The 27,193-nt window shown below is 46.5% G+C and overlaps 1 protein-coding gene across 5 annotated transcripts in view; it reads right to left on the bottom strand.

The window, feature by feature from the left end:
* IRAG1 (inositol 1,4,5-triphosphate receptor associated 1) overlaps positions 1–26,330 on the bottom strand; it is a 112,635-nt gene extending 86,305 nt beyond the window's left edge. Inside the window, exon 1 of one of the 5 annotated variants that reach the window (XM_071221437.1) lies at positions 26,113–26,330. The gene's annotated coding sequence lies outside the window, so the exon portion shown is untranslated. Of the gene's footprint in view, positions 1–26,039 lie in introns of all 5 variants that reach the window. The other 4 variants (XM_053924977.2, XM_053924980.2, XM_053924976.1 and 1 more) reach the window with 4 other exon arrangements.
* Positions 26,331–27,193: the final 863 nt, after the last annotated feature.

Below are 27,193 nucleotides of genomic sequence, written 5' to 3'. Positions count from 1 at the left end.
CATCTGCCACGCAGTGGTTTCTCTTTCCTGCACGTGGACTGCATCTGCCAAACCTGAGAGCAGAGAGCTTTCTTCTGTGCCCCAGCTGTGGGAACACAGCACAGGTCTAGAGCAATTATTCAATACTTGGTGGATCCCTCCCCTTGCAAGAAAGGACTCCAGGACTCCAACCTTGCTTTACCGTGTATACACCCAGCACAGCATGCACGTATTAGCTCTTGAACCCTCTCAGCTCTGTGAGGAAGGTATTATAGCTTCATTTTTACAGATGAGGAAACTGAGCCTCAGAGAAGTACAATGACTTGCTCTAGGTCACACAGTCAGGAAACAGAGTCAGGACTAAAACCTGGGTCTCCTGTGCTCAAAATGGGGTCTCCAACCCTTCTTAAGAAAGCACTCAGACTCATTTCCACTCTTCCCTCATCTCAGCAGAGACAGGACAAGAGTACTGGGAGATGTTTCCTGACAGGGGGACCTTGACTGTTCCAGATCACAGCCCTGTTCTGGGCCAGCAAGGACAACTCTAGTCAAGGCACAGAACCGGAAGTCCTTCCTCAGCATCCCCCAGGGGAGACAGGAAGCAGTTGCATCATCTGAGACAAAGAGACGTGATAACTCTTCCTTACCGGGATGGAGCGTCCCCAGCTCAAGTCCCACCTGCTGTTTATATCCACTCTGGGCATCCCAGTTCTCAGAAGCTGTGGAAATGGGCCCAATAATCTGGCACTGGGCTGCAGGGCAGAGTCTGGCCTCATATGTGCCTCAGGAGGTCAAAGAAGGAATTGCAGCAGGCTCAGTGATGGGCCCTCCTGGGAGTGAAGAGCAGACTGTGACACCAACCACCGGTGTGGGGATTGGTGTCACAAGTTGCCAGCCATGGCCCACTTTCTGCCTCGTGAGTTTGGAGCCCATGTTGCTTACTGAGAGCAGCCACGCAATCAGTAGCGAGAGGTCTGACTGGCAATCCTAGGGGTGGAGGCAGCCTTTGGACATATTTGCATTACATCCTTTCAGTAACAATGATTGGTTCGAGGGTGAGCATGTGACCTGCCCAGAGCCCATAAGGCATAATAAGATTTTGTTGGGCATCCTGGGAAGGAGATCCTTACTCTTAATTGCAGAACTTGAATATAAGAGGGTGAAAACAGAATCCTTCCTGTGATGGTGATGAAGAACTTATCTAAGAATGGAATCACTGGGAAAGAAAGAGCAAAGTGCCACAAAGAAACTTGGTCCTGAGCCTGCCATCTAAGGCCTTGATCAAGCTATGCCTGATATCCCTGGCCTTCTATGTTTCAAGAACAAGTGAATATTCCTTTTTGCTTAAAGTGTCTTGTGTTGGCTTTTTTGGGACAAACGTCCTAGTCTTTGCAAAGTGGGCTCTACAGGGTCTTTCCCAACACCACAAGCTTTTCTCACCTTGTTGCTCTGCTGCCTTCCTGAGAGTATGAGTTGGAAACTCAGATCTAGAGTAAGTTATCTTGCCCTAAATTATTCCCCAATGAAACATACCACCATGACCCTTTCCTCAAAACCTGCTCCTCCTTCTGTCTTTCTTGCCCCTATGGCTGGATTCAGCATCCTCCAAGAAACCACAGCCCAAACCTCTGAATCTCCCACCCCATGACACCTGTTCCCCAGCCTTCCCTGTACTACACACACATTTAAACTGAAGCTCCAGAGAAAGGACTAGGTTTGACCAACTTCCTTGTTGGTCTTCCTAAAAGATACCCTGCTGAACATAATGACACATTTGTGCAGTCAAATCTCAATCTTCAAATGCTGTCATTGCCTCCTCCTGGTTAATCTCCAAGGACTCACTCCACCTGTTTTTTAGCTCAGAGTTGGACAGGATCTGAATGCTAACCCTCCCTGAAGAGTAGACCCCAAGACCTGAACGATGACAGGCTGTGTGAACAGGCTTGACACCCTCTGCCCTGGACCCCAGCCCCACAGTTTCAGGGGAAGGCTCCAGTTTGCAGGACAAGAAAGAAGCTCAAACCTTGGCCACCAAGGCCAATGGAGGGGACAGGAGCCACTGTAGATCTTGGCTGAGGTCTTTTATTTTTTTCACTAAAAAATCTGAGCTGAACTGCATTTGCAATTTGATCTACTCAAAAGATGCTCCTTGAACAGAGGCTATAGCCACAAGAAGGCATGCTAAAGTAAACAGAGCAGTTTCCTTGGTACCTAAATCTATGCAAATAGCTGCAGGGTTTCAGCCTTTAAACACCACTTGAGAACAGACTATGGTCAACCGTGATGTGAAATGACCTTGGGGAGAGGGGAGAGTGAAGGCAGGAGCTTGGGAATAGCTCTCCCAATAGCAAACTTGTGGCCTAGACACCGGAATTGCATCATCTTGGTGCTTAACAGTATGAAACAGGAAGCCACCATAGAGGGTCTCTCTTCAGAGGAGCCTTCATCTTTTCACAATGGAAAGTTGGGGAGTACCCGAAAACAACTCCAAGGTATCGGCAGAAGAGAACCTATATTAATTGTACCAAGCCCTCTACCTGGCTCTTTATATCCTTTATCTTATTCAGTCCTTGCAATGGCCCCGCATGGTATTATTATTCCCATTTTACACATGAGAAAACTAAAGCTCAGAAAGGATAAGTCATTTGCTCCAGGCATCACAATTACTAAGTACTGTAAACAGGGTTTGAGCTCAGGGTAGTTGGACTCCCAGCCCAGGGTTCTGTTCAACACTCCATGATGTGGCTTCTAGGGCAGTACAGAACCCAGCAACAGTGGCATCAGCAGCCAGCACCAGCACCAGCACCAGCACCAGCACCAGCACCAGCAACACCACCACCATCTTTACAAAAGAAACATGACCAGAAGAGGTTTTCCTAGTGTAGGATTCACCAGTCATCCTGGGGAAGGTATTGTCCTTAACTTCAGATTCACATATGTTCTGCCTGTTAAATGGAAGTCTGGTATTTATATAATATCTCTCCTTAAATTAATTGTTTGGTGAACAGCATAGAGTTCAATCCAGGGTTTAAGAAGCTTCTAGAAGTGCAGAAGCTTCTGGAAATTTTCGCCTGCATTTCCAGATGACAGTAGCTGATGACTAACCAGAAAATAGACCCCTGGGAGGGTAGGTTCTCTTGATGAAGTAATCCATTTTCCAAGGGGAAGTGGCCTTCCTAAAACATAACTTTGGTTATATTTCTCCTTTGAGTAAAACATTGCAGTGACATTTAGTGCACTGATTCCCAAACCTGAAAATACCTACTAGAATCATCTGAGGTGTTTGATAAAATGCACACTCTTGGGCCCATCCCAAGATCTACTGAATCAAAATATTTGGGGACAGGGCCCAGGACTCTGTAGGGCTAACAGCCCCTCAGCGGAGTCTGATGCAGCATGTCCGGAAGACCAGAGCTGTTTCCTGGTCCACAGATAAAATTCAGGTTCATTGGAGTGCGTGGCACTTTCTGCTCTAAGCTTACCAACCTCTCCTGTTTCTTCTTCAGAGACTACCACCGAGGCATCCCACACCCCAGCATCACCTCAAGCCCCAGTTTCCAGAACACTCCACGTACTTTGAAGCCTTCCTGGCACCCTTTCTGCCCGAAGGCCCATCTCTGCCATCTTTCTTCATGGGAGACTCTATTCTTCAGGAGCCACCTCACGACCCTCACCACATCAACACCTTCTGCTCATTTCCTTTCAGAACTTTCAATTGTTTATTTGGGAACATAGACGGTAGAGGCAAATAGGATGGGGTTTGACCTTGTATTTGCCACTTTCTAGCTCTGTGACTTTGGCTATTAAATCTCAGTGTCTTCACAAATTGTTGTAAAAAATTAGTACACAAATATATGCAAATTGTATATAGAGTGCCTGGCATAGGGTCTAGCAAAGAGCGAGCTGTCAGAATGGTAGCTTGTAGTGGTAGTAGTAGTAGTAGTAGTAGTAGCAGTCCCATACCATGATGACGTTCTTCTTTACACACTATGGCCTGTGAGCTAAACCTGACCCACTGACAGTTTTTGTTAATAAAGTTTTATTGGAATATAGCCACAGTCATTCATTTACGTATTGCCTATGGCTGTTTTTGCATTACAAGGGCAGAATTTAGTATTTGAAACAGACTCTACCGGATTCTACCTGACTCACAAAGGCCAAAATACTCACTATGTGGCTCTTTATTTTGAAATGTTTGCCCATACTGCTTTAACATTTTGCAGTTGCAGTGGTACCGCAGTCCTTGTCTTTAATTCGTTGCAGAACTTTGATGAGTGCTGGATTGGTAAGTACCGAACGATGAAACATTTCTCTCCCGGGGTGGTGGTGTGACTCATACAAGTTCTAGCAAGTGCGACAAGTCCTGAGCAAGCACCGAGTGCTGAAACAATTTTTTTTTTCTCGTCAAAATGAGAGGAGTACAGGATATGATGAGTTCTGAAGCCAATGAGTACTGAGGTATGACTATATTTGTTTTCAGGTTGGTCTCCCCCACTTGGCTGACAGCAACTCAATAGTTTTCACACAGACTCCTATTCATCCTTCAAAACCCACTCTTTCTCATTTTTGTATCCCCAGCATTTTATATTTGATTCAGGTTTGGCAAATAATTCTTTAACCCACCTTAAATGCACGTATCTCCAAAAAGCCCTAAGAGGGGAAGAGACTAACTGAAAACCAGTGGTGATGTAACAGAGATGCACAACTTGGGGAAACCAGGGACACCTGGGAGGTCAACTCAGACATTTCTGGGACCTGAGTATTCCTGTAGCCCTATTCTGAGCCTGAGTCTCCCTCCTGGGGAGGGAGGGGTGCCCTCAGTGAACTGTGATCACCTCAATCCCTTCCCTGACCTGACCCCAGCACCTGGACCTGGAAGCTGGAACACTTTTCCCTGATGGAGAGGAGAGGAAAAGCCCCTTCTAGGGAATTCTCTTTGCGAAGGTTAGTATACTCCCGCTATCTCCCCACTGGAGAGGGCATGAATGGTTGGTCCAAATGGTCTGACAACTTCATGGTCCTTATAGTGGGCAACTGACACTCATTTTAAATAAATGAACTAATTGATTGGTATACTTATTCTGTAGATTAATTTTTATTTTTAGTTTTGACTTCCCATAAATTTGCATCTCCTGAGCAAAGCTCCTTTTGGGGCGAGAACTAGGATTTCAAAGCAGGGAGGCCATTCCTTTGTGAGCTGGTTATGAAACCACCCTGTGGCCTTGGGGCAGCCACTCTGCCCAGTGACTCAAACTTCTGACTCCCTGGAGTCACGGCCACAGCGATGGCCTCCCCCAGCTCAGGGTGAGGAAAGCGGTAGCCTGACAACAGACAGCTTGATTGAGTGTCCTGGTCTGCCATGCCTCTGTGCTACAGTAACACCGCCTCCCTTCCCCTGCAGCAAATAGGGCAATTCATTCCCACTGCCCTTTCTTGAGGCCTAAAGGAGATACTTTAGCTCTGAAGCAGATCCTCAGGAGATAAGAAAATGCCACTGATGTGGTTGGAAAAATCTGAGCTGGATGAAATGGAAACACAGAGCTCTCCCTTGAGGCCAAATGAGAAGTGCATGGATGGAGGCCAGAGTCCATTTTTTTCCTTGAGCCTCTGGGAGCCAGCAGCCCACCCCCTCCCCCTCTTTCAGAACGCAGTGCCCCCTCACCTTTCACCCTCCTTGCAGATACCCCCATGGGCATAACTGCTGAGCCTGCAGGATCCGAGTTATCTGGGGGGCAAATCAGTCTTACTGTGGCTTGTACTGTTTTTTTATTGATTTCTGTGTATCTGATTTATAACTGCCTGCTTCCTAAAAGGGTTTGTGGCCAGATGTAAAAAACAAAACAAAACAAAACACTCAGAGGGCAAGAAAGTTAAAAATAAAAGACTGGAAAAGGGAGCAGAGACTGCAAAGGAAAGGGGAAGATAACTACAGCCAAGGCGGGGCGACTCCTCAGCCCCAGTGACGTAGAGGGAAATGGGATTTTGAGTTCCTACTGACATGGCTAATTGACATTAACAGCACCTTGCTTTTGGGTATTGCAGAAAGTATAGGGCAAAGAATAGTTACATCTTGAGCTGATCCACCAAAACTGACAAGCCACTCAAAAGAGAACAAAACTAGAGTGAGCTCTTGTATTTAAGAACTTTAACGTTTACAGGAGTCTTTGCATTTAACCTCAAATATCACTCCACAGAAGGACTTCTCTTGTGAGCACATCACCATGCTGTTTAACAGCAGAATCTGGAATGCCTTCTGCTTTTTTAAAGCAGGCACTAGAGGGGTTCCAGGTGTTAGCATGCCTGAGTCTGAGAGCTGGTCATCAACCCTCCTTAAGGGGGCTGTAGAGTAAACCCTGGTGAAATAGCTCAAGGAACATGCAGACCCACACATAATGATCCTTTAGCTCAGGGACAAGAGCATGGCCTTTTTATTCTGACTGTAGATCACTCTCATTTGGCATTCATGGTGAAGTTGTAACTGGCTCCCCTAGTCACAACTAACCAGAGATCATATCTTCGGAGGAAAGCCAAGAAAGTTACTGTTGTGAAATGAACTGTGTCCTCCCAAAATCTGTACTGAAGCCCTGGGCCCCGCACCTCAGGATGTGACTGTATGCGGAGTTAGGGCCTTCAAAGAGGTGTAAGTTAAAACAAAGCCATTCGTTGGGTGGGCCCTGATTTAAACTCACTGGTGTCATTAGAAGAGGAGGAAATGTGGGCGCCGAGAGACACCAGGGATGTGTGTGAAGAGAGGAAAGACTGTGGAAGGACACAATACGAGGGTGGCCATCTGCAAGCCAAGGAGAGAGGCCATAGGAGACACCTGATTAACTGCTGACACCTTGATCTTGGACTTCTCTAGAACTGTGAGAAAATAACTTTCTGTTGTTTAAGCTACCCGGTCTGTGGTATTTTGTTATGACAGTCCCAGCAAACTAATACAGCTGTTAGTGGAATTTCTTAGCCATTACCAGGTTTAAGGTCAAGTCTGTTTCAAACATCTAATCTTTAGAACTGAGATCAATGAATTTTGGGAAATAACTGCTTTAATATTTTTCTTAGACCAATCACAAATCTCCTTTTAGGACCCTTCTAATAAAATAAAAATCATCTGAAATAAGCCCTAAGGGTTCTTATTTTTAAAAAGTAAAAGCATCTTTATTTGCAGCTGACATGATCTTGTATATAGGAAATCCTGAAAAATCTACTAAAAAGCTATTAGAATTAATAAATGAGTTTAGCAAGATTGCAGGATACAAGATTGGTACATAAAAATCAATCATGTTTCCATACACCAGCAAAGAACAACCTGAAAATAAAATTAAGAAAGCAATTTTTCACAATAGTAACAAAAATCACCAAATACTGAGGAATACACTCAACAAAAGAAATGAAACACTTTTACTCTGAAAACAACAAAACATTGCAGAAAAAAATTAAAGAAGATCTAAATAGATAGAATGCCATCATGTGCTGTGGGTCAAAAGATTTAATATTATTAACATAGAAATACTCCCCAAATCAACCTACAAGTTCAATATAATCCCTATCAAAATTCCAGCTGCCTTTTCTTTTGCAAACCTTGACAAGCAGATCCTAAATTTCATATAGAAATGCAAGAGACCAAGAATAAAGAAACAATCTTGAGAAAAGCAGGGGGGGGGGATAATTCACACCTCTCAATTTCAAAACTTAATATAAAACTACAGTGAGACAGTATGATATTGGATAATATACAGGTCGACATAGATCAATGGAACAGAATTGAGAGCCCATAAATACACCCTTACATTTACAGTCAACTGATTTAGACAAGTGTGCCAAGATAATTCCGTGAGGAAAGAAGTATTTTCAACAAATAGTTCTGGAAAACTAGACATCACATGTAAAAGAATGTAGTTGGACCCCTGCCTTACACTATACACAAAAGTTAACTCAAAGTGGATCAAATACCTAAATGGAAGAGCTAAACCTATAAAAAGTTTAGATGAAAACATAGGTAAATCTTTGTGTCCTTGGGTAGGCAATACCTTCTTAGATAAAACACCGAACGCACAGACAACAACAGGAAAAAATGAATAAACAAATTCAACTTCATCAAAATTAAAAACATTTGCAATGACAATGATACTACCAAGAAAGTAAAATTACAACCCACAGGATAGGAGAACATGTTTGCAGATAATATATCTATAAGGGACTTGTGCCCATAATACATAAAGAAGTCTCACAAATCAATAATAAAAAGACAAACAATAACTTAAAGTGAACAAAAAAAGATTTGAATAGACATTTCTCCAAAGAAGATATACAAATGGACAACAAACAAACAAAAAGGTGCTCAATATCATTAGCCATCAGGGAAGTACAAGTGAAAAGGACGAGATACTACTTCACACCCACTGGGATGACCAAGATAACAGACAGATAAGAGCAAGTACTGGTGAGGATATGGAGAAGTGGGAACCCTTATTCCTTGCTGGTGGAAATGTAAAGTCATATAGCCACTTTGGAAAACAAATTGATAGTTCCTCAAAAAGTTAAACATAGATTCGCCATATGATCTACCAATTCTACTCCCAGGTATATATCCAAAGAAATGAAAACACATCCCCACACAAAAGTGTGTGCACAATGTCCGTAACAGCCTCATTCATCATCGTCAATAGGTGGAAACAAACCAAATGCTCAACGAATTCACCGATGAACCCAAAGCGGTCTGCCCATGCAGTGGGGTATCACTCAGCCATAAGAAGAAGGGGAGTGTTGATGATACATGCTAAAACATGGAGGGACCTGAAAACTTTAGGCAAAGTGAAAAAGCCAGGCACAAAAGACCATACACTTTATTATTGTATTCACGTGAAATGTTCAGAATAGAGCAATGAAGAGACAGAAAGTAGATGATCAGCTCCTTGCGGATGGAGGGCTGGGGGAATGAGAAGAGACGATTCGTAGGTACAGGGTGTCTTCTGGGTGACAAAAATGTCCTGGAATTAAACAGTGATGATGGCAGCACAATTCTTGGACTATATTAAAAACCATGGAATTGTACATTTCAAATGAGTTAATTGTATGGTATGTGAATTATATCTTAATAAAGCTTTAAAAATAAAACTTCTAAGGAAGAAGAAGAGGAGGAGGAGGAGGAGGAAGGAGGGGAAGACCAGTTTTTGTCCTCACTACATACACTGTGACCAGTCTGGACACAGTGTCCTCAGCCACGAGAGATAGAAATGAAGCGAGATGATTTCTAAGTTTCTTTCCATCTCTAAAATTCGCAAGTGTGTGTAATTTAAGAAAACGGGGTGAGGAGAGGAGATGGAGCACAGGTGCATGTGTCTAGGATGGGGTTCTCTGGTGCGAAATGGAAGAGGAGACAACAAAAGGACGTCGAGAAATAGAAAAGAGCCGGGGGCACCGACACGAGCTCAGAGAGACAGACGCGTAGAGACATGGAGACAACACTATGCTCCCAGAAGAGACCGAAACTCACTGAGATGCAGGTGCAGATCACTGCCCGTTTTTCTAGTTAGCAAATATTTACTGAACACCTACAAAGCGCCGAGCTCCGTGTACAGTAGGAAGCCAGGCGGGCTGAGCCAAGCAGAGTGGTAAGAGACAGAGCAGCCTCAGACCACTGCAGCATGGGTAATGAAAGCGGGGATGCGGTCATTCAAGATGCTCCAGAAGTACACAGAGTACGTAAATGCACACATACACACACCACACACACTCACAACTACACCACATTCAACAGGCAACATTCCCAAAAGTCGAATCATTTTTGCAGAGTGCACCATTTCTCATCTGAGGCATTTAAAATTCTTCTAACAAAGACATTCAAGTATGTGTTGTGTTTTTACAAGTAAGGGCACAAATGGGAATGACATCTTTCATTCTTCCCCTAAAGTCTCTATGATACAAAGTTTAAGAACAAGATTCATCCCTAAGTCTGGAGATGCCCGATACTCTTCCCTCCTTATTGGTGAGGACTGGCTTTCGAAACAGAGAACACGACCTGTTACAAGCCCACCAGGACTGCTCCTCTGGGCTTTCAGCTGGAAAGTTCCCAGAACACATTCTGTTCTACTCTCCTTTCATCCCACCCAGACCTGCCCAGTAAAGGCATGTGATGCCTGTTTTCCCTTGTCTTTTGGCTTCTCTACTGCTGACAGGCACGTGAGAGGGAATCTCAGTTCAACAGGAAAACTGACTCTGTTTTCTGCAGTGTCTGCTCCCTGTGCAAGTCAACCAACTCTGGTAAGGGAAGGCCAAGGAAGTTTCTGGATGTCTCCTGCTCCAATCTCTTTTCTCTTGACTCCAGACTTAGCCAGAGTCCAGGCTGTACAATTTGCTGAGATAGCCTCTGCCACATCCTAAGGTGGTGGTCCATCCCTTTGAATTAGTTCCTGAAGGATCCTCTTTGGAGAATTTGCTGTTGTGTGCTTTGGGTGCTGGGTGCCACCACATAACTAGGAAATGCACAGCAGCCCAGAGCTTGGGAGTGGCTGGGGGTTGGGAGGCACTGGCCTGCAGATTCTGGGCAGGCTGAACAGAGCTGTGCTGGGAAATGGCCCTGGGCCCCTGAAGACCTCCCGCTGCCTACCAGTTGGAGCAGTAGTGAATTAATGTGATCTAGGCTCCGAAAATAGTAGTCAGAGCATCTAAAATTGTCTTCCACCCTGGGCTGGGCCAGTCCCCTGGGAATGTCAGCATGTCTAAAACATCTCAATTCACCCAGAGAGCCTCGTGTCACACCCCAGTTTGGGTCTGGGCAACCATTAAACTCTCTGTTCCCCTCCCTCCTGCCCAGTCCTTCTCAACTCTGCATCACTTGCCCTGCTCCCCAACAGGAAATGCTCAAGATTTATGATTGCTGTTACCAAGCCAAAGGCCTTGAACCTGGCACATGGCTCAGAAGGGCAGAAAGGGCCCCTTGGAGAAGTGGCCTGTGTGGTTGGCTCTCTGTCCTCAGTTGTGAATTAATTCCAAAAAATGAAGACTGTGGAGCAGAATCACCTGGGAGGCCTTAGCTTGTGGTTTGCTGCAGTGCCAAAAGGAACCATTTCCACAGCAGTTTGTCTCTCTACAAAAAATTTTTTCTGGGTTCTCAGGCAATTTTGTCATCATGAAGACTTGTCACTCCACGCATGCCTCTGTGCCTTTGTACACCCTGTGCTGTATGCATGGAATGCCCTTAATTCCCTCTCCCCTGCCTAACAAACACCCCATCACCCTCTCCTTCGATGCCTTGCCAAGGGCAGGATGCTGTGGTGTTCATGACATTTGTCTGCAAAGAATGCTTCTGAACCAACACCAGGTTACACCCCATGTCTAGAGATTCACACCACCCCCGGTCAACCACGATTCCCCTCTGTTCACCCAGGGGACAGGAATGACGCAGGCAATGAGCATCTCCCCTGCCTCATGGTGACAGCCTCTCATCTCCTAACAAGTGAGCGGCCAGACTCTGTAACCACTGCCCGGGCTATGTGATTGAAAAGCAGTTTGAGAGTCTCAGCTTGAAGATCACGCACTTCAGTTCTTATTTTCTCAGCTGTGACCCTCTTCAGTGGCTCTGTTTGCCGCCCACAGAGATACTGTGCTGCTCAGAACAGAGACGGTGCTCAAGGGGTAGGGAGGGAGCACGAGCTTGTCTGTGGCCTCGGTTTCCTCCTCGGCATGGTTGAGAGGGTGAAATGAGATGTATAAACTACTTGGGACAGAGTTGGTATTTTGAAGGAACATCTGCAGTTTCTGCCTGTTTGGCACCCAGTTCCCCCTCTTCTCGTGACAGCAGTATCCCCATTGTCTCTGTGTTTGGGGTGCGGGTGGTTGACCCCACTGTGGGAGGGGGCCTAGCACACAGCCCTGGGCCATCAGGACACCCCATGTGCCTGGCCCTGGTGATTAATTGAGGCATAAATACATGAGCCGGATGGGGCCAATAAATTCACTTTGGTGACTTTTCTGGAACTATTCGGGAGTTCTTGATACTGGGGGTTCTGAAAGGATAGGATGTAAATTGGGAACTGCGAGTGCCACAGCGCCACCATGAGGGACAGGTCACCTGAGAAGAGATCCAATAATAAGGACAGTTGAAAGAGAGAGGGACCTGAAACCATAAAAATCCTAGAAGAAAAAATAGGCAGTAAAATCTTGGACATCGCTCGTAGCAATATTTTTACTGACATATCTCCTAAGGCAAGGGAAATAAAAGAAAAAATAAACAAATGGGATTACATCAAACTAAAGACTTTTTGCACGGCAAAGAAAATCATCAACAAAATAAAAAGACAACCCATAGAATTGGAGAACATATTTGCTGATACATCTGATAAGGGGTTAATATCCAAAATTTATAAAGAACTTACAAAAATCAACACCAAAAAAGCAAACAATCCAATTTAAAAAATGGGCAAAGGACTCAAATAGACACTTCTGCAAAGAGGACACACAGATGGCCAATAGACACATGAAAAGATGTTCAACGTCACTAATCATCAGAGAGATGCAAATTAAAACCACAGTGAGATACCACTTCACACCAGTCAGAATGGCCAACATAAACAAACAAGAAGTGCTGGAGAGGAGTGGACAAAGGGGAACCCTTGTGCCCTGTTGGTGGGAATGCAGACTGGTGCAGCCACTGTGGAAAGCAGTATGGGAAGTCTCTCAAAAAATTAAAAATGGATCTGCCTTTTGACCCAGCAATCCCACTTCTGGGAATTTATCTACAGAAACCCAAAACACTAATTCGAAAGAACATAAGCACCCCTATGTTCATTGCAGCATTATTTACAATTGCCAAGACATGGAAGCAGCCCAAGTGTCCATCAACAGAAGAATGGATAAGACAACTATGAGACCTTTACACAGTGGACTATTTCTGGGCCGTAAAAATGAAAAAATTTTACCCCTGCAACAGCATGGATGGACCTGGATAACATTATGCTAAGTGAAATGAGCCAGTCAGAGAAAGACCACTACCATATGATGTCACTTATATGTGGAATCTGGTGAACAAACTGAACTAACAAGCAAAAGAGAGACAGACTCATAGATAGAGAGCAGGATGACAGCTATGGGGGGGGCAGCTTAGCGGGTAGCGGGATCAAGCAAACAGGTACAAGGACTCATGGACATGGACAACAATGTATGATTCTGGTGGGGAGGGGGGTATAAGGAGGCCAAATGGCAGTGGGAAAAAATACAATTAAAAAAAAAAGTAGAGGGAATGAGCCCCATGGACCCAGCCACATCTGAAACTGCCCTAGACTTCTCAATTATGTGATCCAGGAAATTCTGGTTATTTTATAATCAAATTTGAATACGTTTCTGTTCCAAGCAAACAAGAATCTTGGCTGATGCAAAGCTCAGCAGATTTGGCTTACCTTCTCCCTTCCCACTGACATTGCTCTGGGGGGACCTCCTTGACCCCTGTGGAGATGATGCCACAGCTCGTCTCCTTGTCCCCAGTCTCTCTCCCTTCAGTCCATCTTTCACCACACTGGTGGTCTCAAACACAGGCTCAGCCATCGCACTCCTCATCTTAGGGGACTCCTTGACTCCCTGCAGCCCGGAAACCAAGCCCCCACTTCCTCAGCTCCACCTTCAAAGCATTCTACAATCTGACCCCAATTCCCATTTTTTCCCTCTTTTTTAAAATTGAGATATGATTGACATAAAACATCACTTTTTGGTGTACAATTATTGATTGGTTAGTTACCATCCATCACCATATATAGTTACCAAAAAATTTTTTTTCTTGTGATAAGAACTTTTAAGATCTACTTTCTTAGCAAAATTAACTCCATTTTAAGCTTATCTCTGAAGACCCTCTTCCATGGCTCCGCCCGCACTGTGCCCAATTCACATCACCCCATTCCCCACTCTGAAACGCTCCCCCGCTCTTCTAGCCTATGCAGGAAAACCTTCCACTTCTAACCTACTTGCCCAAACCCCACCTACTCAACTCTCTTCTTTCCCAAGAAGCCTTCACAAATGGCAAGGCAGAATCAATGTCTCACTTCCCTGAATTTACTCCCTTGTTATACACAGTACCTGCCACTTTGTCCTCACGCGGGAACGACGCTCTGTGCAGACATCCTGGGAGCAGAGAGCATGCCTTAATCAACTGTGAATGCCCTTGGGACCCTCGCACAAGGTTTGTCTGCACAGGCCATTGGCCAGTTTCTTGGCACAAGACCTCAGCTTTCAGTGACAAACTCTGAATCCCCCGCCCCTCCCCTTGACCACACTCTAGGAGAGTGGATTCTGACCTTCATTGGAAACTTTAAGAAAAATTGCGGTAAAATACATATAACATAAAAATGTACAATTTTAACCATTGAGAAGTGTGCAGTTCAATGACATTAAGTACATTCACGATGTTGTGGACCTAACATCACTCTCTGGTTTCAACACGTTCTCATCACCCTGAAGGGAAACCTCATCCACATTAAGCAGTTGCTTCCCCATCCTCCGTTCCCCCACCCACAAGGCCCTGGAAATCACGAGTCCGCTTTCTTTCTCTATGGGTTTGCTTATTCTGGACATTTCATAGACGTGGAATCATACAATATGTGGTCTTTGTGTCTGGCTTCTGTCACTTAGCATAATGTTTTCAAGATTCGTCTATGTTGTGGCATGTGTAAAGACTTCATTGCTTCTTATGACTGAATAATATTCCATTGCATAGAAAGTCACAGTTTGTCTATCCAGTCATTTGTTGATGGACATTTGGGTTGTTCCCACCTTTTGACTATTGGAAATAGAGCTGCTATAAATATTACTGTCCATATTTCTGTTTGAACACCTGTTTTCAGTTCTTTTGGTGTGTACCTAGGAGCAGAATGGCTGGGTCATAATTCTCTGATTACGGGGAAGCCTCTTCCACTTACTTGCCATCCCCAGTCCCCACCAGCATCCTGCGTCTGCTTGGCTAACTTCACCCCCCGGCTTTGTAGAAGGGACCTATTTATCTTGATTCTTGTCTCCTGATGGCGAGCTTTACAGGCTGTTCCTAGTTCTTAATATCAGCCTCTTGCAGTTTAGTGCTTTCCGTAGAGTAAGCTACTTCAGATCCACTATTTAATTTGTCCCTCACAGCAATACACTAAGGTAGGTACTATTATGTCTGTTTCTCAGATGAAGATGCTGAAACTCAGTGGGATGAAGTAACTTGTCAAGGTCTTGGCCTTTAGGGCCCAGCTGAGACCACCTCCCAGCCCAGTGCCCTGTCCACATCACCACAGTGGCCCTCTCTCCAATCTGCCTCTCTGTCGAAGGCCTTCTTTTAAAAAAGTAATAACCTGAAATTTATGATCAGATTCACCATTATTCACCACCCTTGCTAGGTGACCAGTCGGAACTGGCACAGACTTCTTCACACACTCTGCCAGTTAGGATCTCATTTATAATCACAACTTTTTTCCTAGGGCAGATTTTGCCTATACTTTTGCCTTTTCTGGGTCCTCTGGGACCTTCTGGAATCCTGGGTTAATGCTCCTTTTTGATGTCGATATGAGTCCAAGTTTGAGTGTGGCCCCCAAGAGCTGAGTGTGAACCTCAGCTCTTGAAATTTCTGCCCTTTTCTTTTGCTCACCCAAGTTCAACCCAAGAGCACCTCCTTTCCCTTTGCAGGGGGAAACAATGTCCTGGACTGGGGAGTCCCCAACCTCTTTGGGGCAGAGAAGAGGCACAATGACCTCCAGTCTGACACAGTGGAACTGGGCCCAGCCTGCCCCTTGGAAGCCTCAACCCCTAGTATTTCCTACTTCCACATGGAACGTGTTGGAGACTAAAAAATAAAGCAAGCAAAATAGGCAACAGATAACAATGACAACACTCCTCCTTCATCAAAGGCACACCACGTCCCTGACACTTTAGGCACATTCATTCACTCAATCCCCCAACTATACTAGGATGTGAATGTTAGCTTGCAAATAAGGAGAATAAGGCCCAGCATGGTGCTGTAACTTTTCCAAAGTAACAGAGCCGATGGATAGCCAAGCGGGATTGGAAACCAGCAGAACCCAGGCTGTCCCACTCTGGCCACTGTCTGCCTCCCAGGGAGAAGTTTTAGGAGCTGACCTGGCCCAGCCAGCACCTGCCTTGGCAGTTCTGCAAGCAGCGAGGGCTTTCCAGATGCCATATAACCCACCTTGCATCCACTCAAACAAGAAGGTCCCTAACCAGCTTTTCCCAAAGTTTCTTCTCTGCAACCCTTGTTCTCAGTGATACTGTTAGGTTTCCGTGTTTCTGTACATTTGGGGATATCAGCATGAGACAGGTTTCTGTCCTGCAGGACTTTATAGCCTTTAAGAAACAACTATGCAAAAAGGAGGAGGAGGTCGGGCAGAGGGTGGTGGGCAGGAGAAGGGGGAGGTAAAGGGGAAGGGGAAGGAGACTGCAGTATAAATCTCCAAGAGGGAGAGAAAGCATAGAATGTTTCCCAGACTTATTTGACCAGGGAATGGCTTTTCAAGGACTATCTCAGTGTGTCCTCCTGAAAGCCCTAGTGCGAGACCCTGTCAGATTAGTGAGTGTCCAGAGCTGAGAGCAGAGTGGTTGTGCACGTGGGCTCTGGAGCCAGGCTGCCTGGGATCATGTCCCAACCTTGCCACATGGTTAGCCAGGTGACCTGGGGCAAGTTAGTTTATCGTCTGTGACTCAGTTTCCTCACTTGTAAATCATGGTTAAGGATGTTCATGCAGATTACATAACACACAGGCACTTCTGAGAACAGTGTTCGGCACATGATCAGTGCTCGCCAAATGTTAGCTGGCGTTCTGCGTCCTTTCCGGGCCTTGCTGAAGGGGCTTTCCCACACCCGTTGGGGTGCACTCTGCACCTGGCACTCCTGCCCCCGGGCCACAGCAGCCTTCCGTTTAATAAACCCTCTCTGTGAAGGTAGAGTGAAACCCGTTAAAAGATGGTCATGGTTCTCCAGGAATAACCCTTCCTCCCCTTGATGGCTGGGAAGGACTTCTACTTCATTTTCTCCTCCTCCCAGACAGGCCCCTAAGAGTCAGAGACCGAAATTCTACATCCAAGTTCCTCACTTTCCAGTAGAATCTCGAGTTTCCTTCTCTATAGCATAGAACGTAACAGGCCTGCAATCCAGGGACAGGGCACTGAGAGGGGCGGGGTTAGAGCACTAACCAGGCAGCAAATCTGGATGACCAAGCAGCAGGGAGCAGACAGCACCTGTGACAGGTGGTAAGTGTGCACCCCTTTGGGGGAAATAGAGGGTGCCCACGGCAAGGGTGTTTGGATAGTAAATGAGGGTAATTAGCAGTAGCTGCTGCAACAGATCCAAAATCTCAGTGGTGCTGAGTGTACATCCTGCTGACTTCAGTCTAATCTAAGTCGGGATGGCTCCCTCCACCCTGGAGCAAGAGGTTCTGTAACAGAAAACCCTACATGGAACATATATCCAGCATTAAGTGGGATACCAAGAATTCCTGGATGACCCTGGTTGCCAAAGTCTTTTTCCCCTGTTGCCCAACTGACGCTCCCCTCCCCCTTATTGCAGAAGGAAGACTCTGGCAGAGGGTGTGCCTTTGCTTCTGAATTAATTCTCCCAGTTTTTCTGGGACTTCTCTGCAATAGCTGAGTCTCCTCTTGCCTGCATTACACTTCCTTAATTCCTTGACTCTAGGAGACCTCAGGCTCTGCAGGGGCTGGCATTTGTCTTACTAATTCTCTGCCTGTGGCAGAGATGGTTAGTGTTCCCTGAATATTCCTGTGCTTTTCTGCATTCCCCAGATGCTCTTGCAGTTGACCGGGGCTGTGTGACTAGCTCTGCCCAACAGACTGTGTGCCACCTCTGGGTTGAGGCAGACAGCCACCCGCCTCCTGCATCCATCTCTTCCTTGGCTGAGATGGCTCTGGAGACCAAGTGCTCATGGGAAAACTGGAAGAAATAACTCAGAAGCAAATGCTACCCCTTTCCACATGTCTCCCTTCTCCATTGGGTGGTGGAGAAAACATGGATTGGGTAGGAGAGGAGAACGGCTTTGGCAGACAGAGCCATCCAGGATTTGTTGGCATCTACATGGCCACTTAATCCCAGATATAGCTTCCATATAGGATTTGCTGTAATTTGGGGTACCAGTGGGACTGTGATTCAGAGTACCATGGCACTCTGTGCTAGGCAGCACACCTCAGACTACAGTGTGAACACAGATTACCTGGGGGCCTTGCTAAGCTGCAGACTCTGACTCAGTAGGTCTGAGGCAGCACTCACGAGTCTGCATTTTCAACAAGCTGCCAGGTGATGCTGATGCTGGGGGTCCCTAGACCGTGCTCTGGATGGTAAGGTGATGGGGCAGGGCTGACTTATCCAGAAAGTATTGTAGGAATATGGCCTAGTGCCCATGAAAATGTCCTCATTTCTTTTAAAATCAGAAGACAAAATAAACTGTTTGGTCAAAGAAAATGTTTTAATAGATAACATTGTTATATTTATCTACACCAACAAAGTTATAAATTTCTAATGTAAGAAAGAATCCATGAAGGCAAAAGGGCCTAGGGCCCCTAAAACTCCTAATATGGCCCTGGGAGTGGGGTGGGGTGCACAAAACTGATCATGAAAGGTTACACAGATAATGAGGCTCCGTGGTCCCCTGGGAAGATCACATGAGACCCAGTCTGAGAGCCTGCGGGGCAGATGGTAGTTAGCTGCTAGAACCATTTCCCGGGGTCTCCTCAAGTTCTCCAGAACTTTTCCACTTAGGGAGCTCTTAGGAGGTACCCAGTGTGTCCTAAAGGTTCCCCAAATTCTGGTGCCTGTGAAGTTCATCTCTTACAAAGGACTGAAGTCCAGTTTTTTGTCCCCTCCCCCCATAGGACACACCACCTGCTCCCTGCCAGAGCTGGAGAGCCTGGAGCAGCTGGCCCTGTGGTGGGAGGGAAGCGGGACCAGGCTCCAGAGGCTGCTTTTGTTATCGACAAACATAAGACTGTCCTCTCTGATCTGAGGAGCAAATGCCCAAAGCATGAGTCAAATGCCTTGTTAACAAGAGAATGAATAGGCATTCCCTTCAGCAGTGAATGTTTTCTTAAAGACACAGCCTTCCATTTACTTAGAGCCGACTCGAGTTCTCACTGCCCCTAAAGGCACTGCATGGGGCTTTTAGAGAATGAACAATAGCTGACTCTTCGAACACACCTGCAACCCTCCTTGTCACAGATGCAGTGTCTGACACAATGACTGCTGCCCTGGGATGGCTTCAATCATGCGACCACTGAGGTGGATCCCAGGGTTTTGTGGGGAGGAGAAGTGAACAGTTCCCAGATGAGAAAACCAAGGCCTGGGCAGGGAGAAGGGATTCGCGCAAGGGCACAACGTCTAGGAGACAGAGCCAAGCTTACATCCTGGAGACCCTGCTTATACGCTGTCTTCATTTCAGCGTAGAAAGTGGCACATGGATGGATGCTGGAATACTTTCACTGTCTTTCCTCTTCCCTTTCTCTCAGGAAAGAGCTGCCTGCAGGGATCACACATTCTGTGCTACCAGCTCCTCGTGCTCCCAGACTGAAAGGAGCCTGCCTCCACCAGAGAGCGCGGCACAGGGCTGGGGGTGAGTCTGCTTGATTCAATATTAGAAAGCCTACTTGCCTGCTGATATAAACCACATTCTCTTATACCAGTTTTCTGACATAAGGGTGATACTAGACTCACTTTCAACAAGCAATTGAACTTAATTAAAGGAAGGAGGTGATTTTTACTGGGTCTTTACCTTAAAGACCCCACCAGAAACCAATGGGCAATCATCTAGAGAATAAGTTGGTCACTCCCCTTGGGGCATTAATGGAGGTAAGAATGGGACCCAGAATTATGGGCAGTCAGAGCCTCAAACCCAGTGCAAAAGTATCCTTGATGAAATCTCTCAAGGGGGACAGATAGAGGGTAGAAAAATATTAGCTAACATTTTACTGGGTGCTGAGAGTAGACACTGGGCTAAGGAACTTAACTTTGCAAAGTGGGCACCTCCATTTTTCAGGGGAGTTGGCTGAGGCTCCGAGAGAGTCGGTGTAGCTTGAGGTGTACAGCAGGCCAGCAGTGGCACTGTGCCACCTCCAGAAGATGACACCATCTCCCACTATGACGATGAGGGAAGAGCTGGTCAACGCTGAACTCACCTCCCACCCCGGGGCCAGCGCTCTTTTGCCTACACCTGCATGAGCAAAGTCAAGGATGCCTTCAGGTTTTCTTTCCTTTCTGATGAATCAGGAAACTTGGACTGTCTAGAAACATCCTCCCCGTTAGCCCATCAGGGACAGAACTCCCCGTGGCCTCTGTGCGTCCCTTCCAGAGGCAGCCACCATGCCCTCTGCACCACATCCCAGACCTACAGCCCCGCTGTGAGCCGTGTATCTCGTCTTCTCAGCCTCTCCTGCCAGCCCACTGCTTCCTGACTTCCCCAGATTTTGCCGAAGTGGTTCATCTTCCCCCACACCTGCACTCACTGGCACCCCTGATCATAGAACCCAGTTTCCTCCAAGCCAGCGTTTCCTGGAGTCGTTCGCATGCCACCCTCACCATATCTGCCACATCTGTGTGCCACTTATACATTTACTGGTTTCATATTCTTTAATTTGACTAACAATGAGTCTGAAAGCCAGGGTTGAAATTCTAGCTGCGCCAGTTACCAGCTTTGTGTTGGGAAAGTTGCTTACCCTGCCTGTGCCTCAGTTTCCCCATCTGTATAACAAGGATAATAACAGGAACTGCTTCAGGGGGTTGCTATGAGGACTAAATGAGATATTGCAGCTAAAGCATTAGGACCGCCCCTAGCACACAGTAAACGCTCAGTAAGTGTTAGCTTATACTTATTTAAAAAGGAAACTTTATATTCCTACTGTAAGTGGAAAAATCAGTACCACGTACACCTCTTACAAATAGAGAAGGGTTGTAAAAGCGAGTTAAATGAAAAGAGTGATTAAATTCTAGCTATTGCCTGACAAACACTCCCGGCCTGAGGCTCACTCTCTTTTCGTCCGGGAGGGAGACAAGCAAGTGTCCCGAGATGCAGAAAGCATCCGGGCTCAGACCAGGTGAACAGCTTGTCCCCATTTGCTTGGGGCTTCCCGTTTTAGCTCTCAAAGTCCCGCAGCACCCCTCCTTCCTGTGCTCTCTCAGATGGAGGCTTTCTCCTTCATCCGAGGGACTGAAAAGAACTTAAAAGGGATCAACGTTCTCCTGATGCGAGTTTGTGTGTTTAGGCTGAGTCAGTATGCCGCTTAACAGCATCTTGCAGCCCACGCCATGGGCCGCGCTGAACAAGCCGTCTCTGAGAGCCAAGTTTCCAAATTCCATAAACTTATGGAAAGGCCATCATGTGTGTGCCACTCAGACTGTCCCCAAAGAAAACCACATTTGTAAATGCCTCACAAGGGGAAGGATGATTAAACTTGTGCACAGCTAAAATTATTCTATACTAGATAACCATTGAAAAATCATGCATTGAAGTATCTTTAATGACAGAAAAAATGATTGTGATAGAATGTTCACTTAAAAAAGTAGACTATGATGTCCTTCATTAGGTGAGTGGATAAATAAAACTGTGTTCCATCAGACCATGTAATATTATTCAATATTAAAAAGACATGTGCTATCCAGCCATGAGAAGACATGGAGGAATCTTAAATGCATCCTACTGAGTGAAAGAAGCCAATCTGAAAAGGCTACCCACTATAGACTCCAATGACATGACATTCTGCAAATGGCAAAACTATGGAGTCAGTAGAAAGATCAGTGTTTGCTACGGGTTAGGAAGGAAAGAGGGACGACCAGGTGGAGCACAGAGGGTTTTAAAGGCAATGAAAATACTCTGATACTGTAATGGTGAACACATGCCACCATACATTTGTCTACATTCACAGAAGGCACAACTCTGGGAATGAGCCCTAATGTAAACTATGGACTCTGGATAATACCGATGTGCCAGTGTGGCTCCATCCATTGTAACTGACAGATGTGCCACTCTGGTGTGGGCGGTGGTGTGGCCGGGGGGCGGGGTGCTGCGCATGTGCAGAGGCAGGGGCTGTGGATGAAACCTCTGTGCCTTCTACACGACACTGTTGTGAACTTAAAACTCTCTAAAAAACTAAGTCTTTAAAAATGTTTAAACAGCAGACTATAAAACTACATATAGTCAGACCCTAGTTTTATAAAACATAGAGGCATAGAAAGATAGGAACACACCATATTATTAATAATATTTATCTTGGAGTAAAAGGATTCTGGAAGGATTTTTTTTATTTCTTTGTATTTATTTCCAAATTTCTTATTTATACTAATCTACATATTTTCCAAGAACATTTAACATATTCATGACTTTTATTATCAGGAACATTTTTGAATAAAAATTATAAATGAAAAATACTAGGAAGAAACTAAGCAGAGCTGATTAAGCCCAGCCTCCACAAACGGGTTTTCACACGCGTGGCCCGCTGGGAGAGAGGTTTTCTGTCTGGCTGACTGTCGCCTGTTTTCCTTCAGCCCTGGAGAAGGCCCTCACACAGAAGGCAGGGCTCATCCACGCTCACTCGGCCTCTGCTAAGGCTCTGGGTCTGGAGGCCCATCCAGTGAGGGTGCGCTGGACTACCTATCGCCTGAACTCAGAGTCTGGCTGCCACGGTCCACAGGGCAAACACAATATCCCCTTTCCCTCTTTTCTTGATTTTTCCATCATTTGGAATGTGACTCTTGATAACTGCCCTGAGACCCAGGTCCCTAACTGGAGGCAGGGTGGCATCTAACACGGGAAGTGCCTACTTTGGATAGAGGCAGCCTGAGCTCAAAACCCACGCTCACCACCCACCAGCTGCATGCCCTTGGGCACGTCACGTCACCTCTTTCAGCAGCAGTTTCTAAAACAAGGGTGAAATGAGATAACAGCTCTAGCACAGATCCTGACACAAGGTAGGAACTCAATTTATATTGATTTTCTCTCCTCCTTCCTTTTCCATTTACTACACAAGAACTCAATTCTCATCTCCCTCCCCTAACTCACAGATCTCCCCAAGGGGCAGGGGCAGAGTCTGGGGCTTCCAGATCTCTCTTCCCCATCCATCCACACCTCTGTTCCTCTTCAGTAAGCACACAAATCCCTCTACTGACTGCCAAGCCATGGAGGGGATGGCTGAGGGGCAGCCTGATGGTTCCATGGGGTTACCCAGGAGAGGTGGTGGGGTGGGGAGGGGTGGATTACTTGAGACCCCCACTTTGCATTCAGTCAAGCCAGACTAGAAGAATCTCATTGTCAGGCTTACATATTGCGTTGGCCAAAAAGTCCATTTAGATTTTTCCATAAAATAAAAGACATATTTTTCAATTTCACCAATAACTTTATTGATTTAAATATTTTGAGTATGTTGGCTATCTCTCATGTAGTATAATGTTGATCTCAATTAATGTCTCAATTCGATCATTCAACTGGTCTGCCTGACCACGGAACATCATCTAGTGAGAAATCTCCAGCACGAAACTTCGCAAACCACATTGTATCAGGCACAGCACCTTCTCCATACTCTGCACAAATCTTCTTTTTTTTTTTGTATTTCAGTTGTGTCTTTACTTTTCTTGAAATAACAAAGCATAATATGCCAAAAATGTTGTAATTTTCTTCCTTTTTCAATATTAAGATGACTACACAAAAATTCACCAATTTCGATAAGTATTTTTTAAATGCACACTGATATGACAGCTGTCACAACACAAGTTAACAAAATTGTTTTGAATGAAGTTAAAGACAACTAAGTGCTACTAGAGCCGTGTTACAGAAAAAACCAAAATGCACCTTTTGGCCAACCCAATATATTGTAACCCCAGAGCCTGTTTAACCAGAACACACTTTATAAGCCTTATGTCCATTTCTTCATAAGAAAGAGAAGATCTTGAGCATGGTACTCTCCCGACATCATTCTGGGTGCGGGACGCACCATGGGGAACAAGACGGGCCTGTGCCCTCACTGGGCTCAGTCTGCACTCCTGCTGGAGGGGCGGGCTGCGCCATCTACCTTTACTACCCACACTTGGAGGAAAGAGGTGGGGACTGTTTGGGAGCTGAGAACTACTATACGTGTAGTTCGGCCCGTCAGACACAGAATCCAGCTTCCTCTTACAGAGACACATGGAATACCTCACTCTGAAACTATGAGCTCCCCTGGGAATTAGTTTCAAGCAGAATATATCACATAGTCTTAATTATCCCCCGCTCTGTCACTTGGTGGCTGGGTGGCCTTGAGCAAGTCATTTAACTTTCATTTTCACTTGTAACACTGAAGTGAAGCTACATCCCTCATAGCATTACTGGGAAGAGCCCATGACATCACACAGAGAAAACCTCAGGTGGAGCCTTGGAAGAGACGATACCTCCCCCACTGCCCTGGTACCAAACAGAGATGAACAGAGCATGGTGTTTAAGAGGAGAGCCTCCAGACATCCTGGGTAGCCTGGGATCAATGGCCAGCTGTGTGGCATCTCTGTGCTAAATGTCCCCATCTACAAGGTGAGAGCAATAACAGTGATCCTGCTTTGTAGAGCTGTGGAAGTCTTGAATTACTACATGGGATGTACTTAGAACAGTGTTTGATGCATAGTAAGAACAGCATGTTTGCTTGTTTTCTTTCTTCCAGAAACATGTTAATGGGGATCATTGATCATGTTGTAGCAACTGACACATGGTTATACCCCTCAGGTGACAGACGCTCTTAGAGGGAATGCAGGAGTGCCCTCCTTACTACCCAGTGCACAGGACGGTACATCTGCTGTGGATACACGCATACACATGCGTGCACAGGCACTCGTGTGCGCATGCACACCACTGAATCATGGACTGAACAAACATAACGATGACAACTGTTTTGCCCATTAGGTCAGAACTCACAGGACATGTTCAAAGCAGAAGGGTGCTCACTCGCATCAGTGATGCGGGGCAGGAGCACTGGAGCTAAAGTCATACAGACTTGGATTAGAGTCCTAGCTCTGACCTTAGCAGTCTGACCCGAGGCAAGTCACTTAACCTGAGCTTCCTCCCCATAAAAGTGTCGGGGTGAGGCTGGGGAGATAACTCTACCTGTTTCACCAGCCTGTCATTGCCCCCTGGTGGGGACGACATAGCCCCTAGCAGGCTGTGACTCCCTAGTGTTCCCAGCCTCACAGTTTTGGGAAGCAGTCCTTCTTTTTCCTGCAGGAGACCCAGCTCAGACAAACCCGGGGCTGTTTACTTCCCACTGAGACCCCCATAGAGCAGCCTGAAGATTGCTAAGAGGACAGCAAATGCAAAGCTCTGGGAGGTGGGAGTGGCTGCCAGGATGCCAGACCCCACACCGTTACTCAGGCTGCAGGGTGTCTTTCGACTTTATAGCTGATTACTGGGCAGGAGGGAACAAGACAGCTGGCTGCCCCTCTGGCTCCCACTGGCCTTTCTTCTGGAGAAAGCCAGGCGGAGTGCCGCTCGCTCCAGGAACAGATTTCACACGGAGCTCCTGGAAGTGAGTGGAGCTTGGGGCACACACCCCCTCTGGGAAGCAGAAGAAGGGCTCAGGAGGGCAAAGCTGGACACAGAAGGAGAGATGGGAACAGAGGTAAAAACAGGGGCTCAGGGCAGGAGGGGCAGGAACAGAACCAGGTCAGGTCAAGGATGGACACAGGGCTGGAACAGCACAGGGACCAAGGGGGACGGAGGGCGGAATGGGGTGGGTGGTTGAGGGGGCAGAGAGAGGCACAGTAAGCAGAGCAGGGCTGGGAAAGGGAGAGCAGGCAGTGAAGACTCACATAATCTGGGGACACTCGATGGCCCCAAAGGGGCCCATGGGAAACCTGGGAGTGGGGATGTCCTGTTAGAACCCACATTTCACCCTAACCTGTCTGCGCTTTCCAACAGCAAGCTAAAGGAGCACGAATTAGTTAAGTTAGGACTGGCAAGATTCACTTCTTATTTTAAAATTAGGGCATAAAAATAGTCAGCAGAAATGTCACCCAACAAAGCCAACACCCCTGGAAAGTTAAAGTCAAGCACCCCCGTCCCAGCACCCTGTACCTTTAAGGAGGAGAAGTTTCCTTCCACTTCCCAGCTGAAGAGGCAGGTTATTCTTGGATATAACACGACTTACCTAAAACTGAGTTATTCCCCCTTTCCTCCTCTGGCCAGCCTCTCTTCACTCTGGGGAGCTTTTACCATTTAAGGTCAATGTTACATCTGGCTCCGGAGCTCAGAGCTGAGAAGCCTCTGGCTGTGGAGCCTCAGCTGCCCGCCTCCTCCAAGGGGCTGGGACTTAGAGCCCAGAGCTCCTGCGGGAGCACCCTCTGGCCCTGCTCACGGGCTAAAGGCAGGGAAGCTGACCAGGCTGGCCCAGGGCTCAGGGCAGACTGGGCCTGCGAGGCAGCAGCTTGCCCTGGGTGCCTCCTGTGGGCACCCACACAGTGCAGGCAACGTCCGTGGTTAGCTCGTGCCTCCGGGCACTGTCCTGGCCAAACTGGGACCAAGGGTACTCTGCAGATCTGCCTCTCAGCCTGGTATCCTCAGCAAGCCTGTGAGCCTGGGCAAGACCCTGGCCCAGAGCCAGGAGAAAGTGGGAACATTTCCTGTCCTGGGGACTTGGGGGTGGGGGCTGTTCCCACCTTAAACCCCTGGGATCACCAGAGAGAAAGGTCTGGGAGATTCAGCTAATCTGAGACCTGGCATCAGCCCCAGGGTCTTCAATCCCTGCTCCTCTGCTCAACAGCCCTGTCATCTTAACATTGAGGAGCCTCAGTCTCCTCATCTCTAAAGTGGGAATAGTAGTGATTACACCTGACTCATAGGGTTGCAGGAGAATTGAATGGAAAAATATTGAAAGGCTTAGCATACTACTAGCAACTCACGGGTGGCAACCAACACACATTTGTTTCCTGCTCCTTCCCAGGCACAGGTGAGGAAGGGCTCCCCCTCTTCTGGAAGTCCACACTCTGTCCTTATTCTTTCCTCAGTGACCTTGAGTGCAGTGCACAGTCGCATGGGGGCTCCAGCCTTCTTCCGAGGTTAGAGGCAGCTCAGAGAGGCCCTGGGTAGGGCTGCCAGAGCAAATAAGGACGCCACTTCAATTTGAATTTCAGATAAGCAACACATAACGTTTTTAGTGTAAGTATGTCCCAAATATTGCATGAGACATACTTATACTACAAAATACAGGTTTTTCAATCTTAAATTCAAAT

This window comes from Desmodus rotundus, chromosome 5 (genome assembly GCF_022682495.2).
Source record: "Desmodus rotundus isolate HL8 chromosome 5, HLdesRot8A.1, whole genome shotgun sequence".
Classification (NCBI taxonomy): domain Eukaryota; kingdom Metazoa; phylum Chordata; class Mammalia; order Chiroptera; family Phyllostomidae; genus Desmodus; species Desmodus rotundus.
This window is presented reverse-complemented; position numbering and strand designations above follow the sequence as displayed.